Genomic DNA, 7,157 nt, shown 5'->3' on the forward strand with positions numbered 1-7,157 from the left:
TTTTATTTGTTGATGTGGACTTTGTAGACATTTCAATTGAGATGACGAGTAAGTGAAGAATTTGTACTTACTCGAAAGACTTGAACAAATCTTGCGGGCCATCGAACTGTTCTTCCCAATTTAGTGTGCAGAATCTGAGGTGTTTGCGGTGGATAAAGCTGAAGTTGTTGAGTCCGTTTGAGGAACGGCGGGAACTGAAAGTAAGTCCTCTCCGACAAATGCTTTTTCTAAGCGATCGACAGAGACAGTATTTCGTTTTCCTCCAATATCAAGAACGAAATACTTTGGTTCTTTTTGGATTACTTTGTAGGACCCAGAATATGGTGGCCAAAGTTGAGAAGGTATTCCATCATTTCTAACAAAAACATTCATCCGAGTATTGATGTCCTTTGGGACATGTGAAGCGACATTCTGTTGTCTGGGGCCTGCAGGGGGAAAATGCGACATAGATGTCAGTGAGCAGGGGACATATTTTGCTGGGTCCAGAAAGTCTTGTGGTGAAACAGGGTCGATCATCTGCCCAGGTAAGGCGAGTGCTGTACCATAGACCAGTTCAGCCGAAGTATTACGGAAGGACTTGGTGCTTTTTTACTGTATTCTATGACCCATCGTAACATTCCTATTTAGATTATAACCGTGGATCGAATACCAAGGAGGATGAGAAGATATTCCAACCAGTTGGAGCAGTCTGGATATGCTTTTGTAGCTGCCTTGAGTTGGCATGCCATTTGCTGCATGGTGATATGCTGTTGTGCGGGTGTGTTTACACCCGAAAAAACTAGTCAGCTCAGTGAAAAGGGGAGAATTAAACTGATGTCCTCTGTCGGTGGTGATCGTCACGGGTGTGCTGAAACGTGAAACCCAGTGAAACACTAGCGTTTTGGTGACAGTTTCCGCAGAAGTGTCCGATAGGGGAAAAGCTTCCAGCCAGCGAGAAAATCTGTCAACACAGGTGATCGGGTGAATGCAGTTGTTGAAAGGAGGCAAAGGTCCAATGATGCCAATATGCACGTGTTGGAAACATGCATCTGGAGTTGCAAAGTAACCGATGGGAGATTTAATGTGTCGGCGGACCTTTGCTTTTTGGCACGTGACGCAGGTCCTAGCCCAATCATGGGTGTCTTTGTTGATGTTGAGCCACACAAAACAGGTCGGTATCAGTTTTTGTGTGGTGCGGACTCCATGAAGTGCTAGGGAATGCAAAGCAGAGAAAACGCCACCGCTATGTTTCTACGACATGTATGGATGTTCATGACCGGTGAAGGTATCACCAAATATAACCTGAAGCAGAGGGTATCAGTGATTGCTGAAATTTCAGAGATGACGAATTCCGGAGCTGTAATAGCTCTTCGTCATCTTGTTAATTAGTTGCAATCTGCTAGAGATCAAAGTTCCGTGTGTACAGAGCTGTTTGCACCCTTGATGTGACAAATGTTTGTTGTGTACTGTGATATGAAGTCTAGTTGTCGGACTTCCCTGGGTGAGTGACGATCAGGCTTGGCGTTGAAGGCATAAACCAGCAGTTTATGGTCGGTATAAATGGAGAAAACGCGATCTTCCAGCATGTGTCGAAAATGCTTGACAGCGAAACACACTGCCAGTAATTCACTACCGAAGGTATTGTACTTAGTCTCGGCGGGTTTTACGCACTTGGAGAAGAAGGATACCAAATACCGCCAGTGAGCTGTTGGAGCACACCTCCAACTACAGAATCAGATGCATCAACTAGTACACACAGGGGGGCGTCAGGCTTGGGATACTCCAGTATGGTAGCGTTGGATAACGCTTTTTTCAAGTTAGCGAAAGAGGCAAGTTGTTCACTCAGGGCAATGTTTTTATTTTTGCTTGTTCACAAAAAAGTGGGGTAAAAATCTGTGCTAGAAATTCACCGAGCCAAGAGATTCTCGCAATTTGCGGAGAGATGTGGGTGGTGGAAAATCCACGACGGCTTTGACTTTCTTCGATGAAAGTGCTCCAGTAATTTTCTTTCATGTAAATAAATGTTTATGTTAATTTTAAAATTTACCAGCAAAATCTTATAAAATGACAACGTTCCAAAAGATGTACATGTTTATGTTATATATATGAAAAGAAGAGCGAACAAAATATGCTTAAAAACAAGCATTTAAGCGTGCAATAAGCAACACATTACAAAATGCTGATTGACTATATTTCTAACTTCCGTTTTAATTTTTTAAATATCCTCCTCTGTTTTCAGTGTTTCTATAATAGAAGCAAAGTTACTGGAGCTTGCTGCCATAATTACACAGAACACAGCATCAAATTTGTCAACACGTACTTCTTCGCAGATAAAAGACGTTTAAAAGATTGTTACTATGGCAACAGACAAAAGAGTTCTTATGTTCTGCTTCTTGATGTCGAAACAGACATGAATGTGTATGTGGTTTACGATTGGCTAAAATTACCAAAATTTTGAAACTTTAATTACTAATAATTCTTTATTTATTGATTTATAGCAGACTTACTTCCACATCATTAATATAGTTTATAAAAGTGTATCATATACACTGAATAAATTTGAACAGAATTGATGCTGGCAGCCAAACCAACAGGATCCGAGTGGTGTCTGCATAAAAAGTAGACCTACAGATGGAAACGAGGGTAAACAGAATGTTGATTACTCACTTCATTTTCAAGTGCATTCACTGAAAATAAGTGATTGTCACTGAACCACATCTCATCACATTGTTCAATAACGTCTCTCTTCTCATGTCAATCTAGAAGAGATATCAGTCAAATTTCGGTAAAAGTGTGCCCTAATGTTTTAAAGAGGGAAGAAAACACAAGATAATGTAGTTTCACATTGTAATCAGTGAGTTTCCTTTGACTTACTGAACATTTCCGAATCATTTGATATTTGATAGCGTTAGCAGCAGCAACATGATCAGCAGCTACAGCTACTCCTCAATCCTGGCCCAAATAATGACCCATTAAATTCCTCAATCAGCAGCCCTTCACATTCCTCATTTCCTCGAAATGTCACAACTGACCCATCACCATCATCGCCATCTTGCTCTATTGCTGCTACCACAACTAAACACACTAAACAACTACACAATCAGCAGCCTCGGTCACTCTTCTAGACTAGCGCAAATTGTCTCTTTCTGACTGTGCCGATAACGGAATATACTACTAGGATTTGAGAATTTGTATCACCCTGAATATGGTTCAGGTCTCCTTTTGAGGACGACAGAGTACGCCAAGAGTTGTTGTGACATACATGGTGGGTGTGGGGGTGGAGTGAAAGAAAAAAACAGTTTAAAAAAGGAAAAAAGTCACTGATACGACGCTTATAAAAGTCCTGTTTATTCATTGTTTTTGTATTTTGTAATTAAAATATTTTTTGTAATTTTTCGCTTATTTTTTGTTGTTTATTTTGGTGCATCTCAAAATTCTTCAGTTTCATTTTCTCTTTTCGGTGTTTTAATGCCTTCACTTTTTTATTATCGCACTTCTGCTACACGATGGCCAGGTTGGATTTAACATTGGTGGTCTGTTGAAAGGAAGGAAAAATAAAATAAAATAAATGAAGTTTTGTGTCATTCGGTGAGTTACCAAGAGACCAGTATGGTTAAATGATTTTGTTACATCCTACCAGCCTTCGTCCTTCCACTTCTCACTTCCCCAGTCACATTGTAGAGGAGTTAACTCGTATCCCCCTACCTCTACTAACGTCAAATTCGGCTGGAATTAGTTCTGCTCATCCGTGTATTCACCACACAACTCCCGTAATTGCCAGCCTGCCATCATTGCTTCCTGAATTACTTGTCAATTCATAGTTATTGTATTTTCTCAGAGTTAGTCCCCCTTATAGAGGGGGTTCTCACCGTCTCTCCAATACTTTGACGACTTAATCTTCGGAAAACTCGAATGCTTGAACAATATCAGACTCTCTTCTGAGTCTCACGACCAGACTGCTTTGCCCTAAAGGTTTGGGGGTCTAGGTCTGCTCCATTCTATTCCTTCCCTGTTTTCTTTCCCCCATCCACGCTTGCACCCCTTTAGTAAGCAGCATCGCCTCTCCAACATGGACTAGTTCCAACAGGAAGATAGATGAAGCTCTGTTACAGCGGATAGAGCTGGGTTTGTCTGTTCCTGCTACAACTGAGGATAGACGGAAGCAGAGAATATGGGACAATCTGCATTCAGGTGGCACTTTCAACTCTCTCCTTGATCAATCTGATCGATTTTTAAAGTGTCACCTACTTTCTGCTAGGGGGACTGGATTAATGCCCTTCCTGTCACGGTCTATCTTGCCACCAAAATGCTAGTCGTTTCGCTCATCATATCGAGCTTAATCACTAAGCGGGTCCTGGCTCGAGTTAATATCCCCTCAGTTCTGGATTTGGCAGGATTATCCAAAAGTGATAGGAAGAGACCCGATGGTCTTACCCTCTGTCCCCGGATATGAGGTAGTATCTCATCTGGGACGCCACAGTCTGTGACTCCTTTGCGCCCTCCTACATCCGAGATGCTGCGGTAAATGGGCTGAACAAAATACTGAAGTATCGGGAATTCTTCCAGCCTGTGGTGTTTGAGATGTCTGGAGGAGCTGGACCGCTAACAGCGAAGTTCTTGTCATCGTTGGTAGCTCGCCTTACCAGGGTGTCAGGTGATGCAGGCTGTTCCAATGCCTTAGCCTCGCCATCACCTGTGGTAATGCCTTGAGCGTGTTGGTTTACTTCAGTAGGTTCCGTTCAACCTTGTGGTGTGTGACCAATTGAGGCACTTGGTGTTGCATTGATGTTTTTTCTTTCTTTTTTGTTTTTCTTTTGTAAAACATATTCCTTTTCATTGAAATGCTATTCCGGAGAGAAATTAAGATAGAATACAATGCAGTGTGTAACATATAGAAAGGAAAGGCAACTTAAAACTTTCCATGGGCTTTCCCATGGTAGACAAATACATAGTGATATAAATAGCAAATTAGGAATTATAGGTCAGCAAACAAAATACTAGCGACCAGTCCACACTTTCACGAAGGGGAGGATTCCGACTACAGGATGTTGATTATTGGTGACCAATTAACTAGGAACTCGATTTAGGAAACTTAAAATGTCAGTCTTGATGCTTAAGGAGCCTAAAAAGCCACACAAATTAAGATATAATTGACTAGGAGTTGTTTAATAATTAGGGGTGGTGTGGTACATGAAAAAAAAAAAAAATAAAAAGATAAGCTGTTATCTTTGGGAAGCATAAATATATACGTGTGTTATATACATACATACATAATACATACATACATATATCTACTACATATGTGGAAAATCGATGTGTGTTTGTTTGTGGTGTTGTTAGCTAACTCCTCCTACATTGATTTTGATAAAACTTGACTCGTGAGTAGAACTCATGTCTGGAAACCTCGTGACTTAGATTGTTGAAAAGATCGATAATACAGTCCCTGGAAGGAATCTTTATATCTACCTCATATAACTAATTTTTTTTAAACACCAAAGGGAAATGACCCATAGCATCTGCACAATATCTTTTTAAATATTCAAGGGAAATAACCCATAGCACCTGCATTTACAGTTGTTAGTTTTTAGCGAAGCGATCAATATTTGATTCTCACAATCAGCGGACCTAATTCTGCATTTCATTACTCACAGTTTTTGCACTTTCTTGATGCATGTACATTTTCAATGCCCATAAATCCGATAATTTTGCATTCTTCCAGTTAAAAGTTTTCGATGACACTACATAAATTTTTGATTCCAGAACGTATTTAATAAGTGTGTCCCAATACAATGAACTAATACTTTGAATGCTTAAACTTCTTAGAAAATGAAACCAAACTTCCACACCACATTCAGTTGGTACATTCTGTATCACATACTTATTTTACAAATCATAATATTTATTGCTTATTGTTCATACAACATTTTCATGAAACTAATTGAGCCATCGAATTTAGAAATATTTTACAGGTTTCATTGTTTATGTTCGATTACTTTGAATATAGATTTTTTGTGTGTCCAATTTCCAATTTTTGCAGACAATATCACTTCTAAACTTTATTTGATACGTGAGTGGAACTCATGCCTGGAAACCTCGTGACATACTTAGATTGTTTTAAAAAATCGATAATAGGGCCCCTCCAATGGATCCTTCTATCTACTACATATTTCTAATATTTAAACAACCCAAGGGAAATAACCCATACCACCTACAGTTTTAGCGGATCAATATTTGATTCCTACGATCAGCCGACCTCATTATGCATTTCACTACTCAGTTTTGAACTGCTAAACATTATTATTACATTTCGTTGATTTAAATCTTGAACCTTAAAGAGTTCATTCATACATTTCTATACATACATACGTTTTTGAATGCCCATTACTCCGATAATTCTGCATTTTTACAGTTACACTTTTTCCATGATAGTAGATAATTTTTTTTATTCCACAACGTATTTGTAGCAGCTTCATGCAGGCATAGCGCGGATTCGATCCTCGATTGACAAATTTCATTAAACACTTCAACAGCGCTTTTTTCACGGTAAAACAATAGTTTTTCTGTGAATGACCGCAGTTATACATTTCCAAGATGCCTTTGCTAGGCAGAATAATGTCATAGCCACTTGGCCCTTCTAACCTCCTCTAGGCCACCAGGGGCTGGAATGGAGATAACAGACCTCCAACGAAATCATTATTTCTCAACAATATGTCTATCCTTCTGGCTGCTTTTCGATAGTTATAAAAACAAGAACTCCGTACGCTAAATGCAGTTACTGAGAGCGACCATCAGTGAGTGTGAACGTTATTATTGCACTTTCTTCATTTCATTCTTAAATATTAAACAATTCATTCATATACTTATATGTATATATACTACATTTATATATTACCTTTGATAAATTAGCCTTCGTAAAGTTCACCTTTAAAATGCCACGACGAGTCTGAGTACTTTCTCGCCAACCTCCGAAAACCTCTCTCGCCAACCTCCAACAATCTCTCCCTCCTCCAGCTGACAATTTTTTGTACTTTTTTGCGACGGAAAATACACCTTTTGTGGCAGTTATAACAAAATTGCTTTCTTACATCAGAGTTATAAGGCATTTCAATAGAACATCTTTACCCCCAGTATAGATATATCTATATCTATATATATATATATATATATATAATATCAAT

Source organism: Octopus bimaculoides, chromosome 8 (assembly GCF_001194135.2).
Source record: "Octopus bimaculoides isolate UCB-OBI-ISO-001 chromosome 8, ASM119413v2, whole genome shotgun sequence".
Lineage (NCBI taxonomy): Eukaryota > Metazoa > Mollusca > Cephalopoda > Octopoda > Octopodidae > Octopus > Octopus bimaculoides.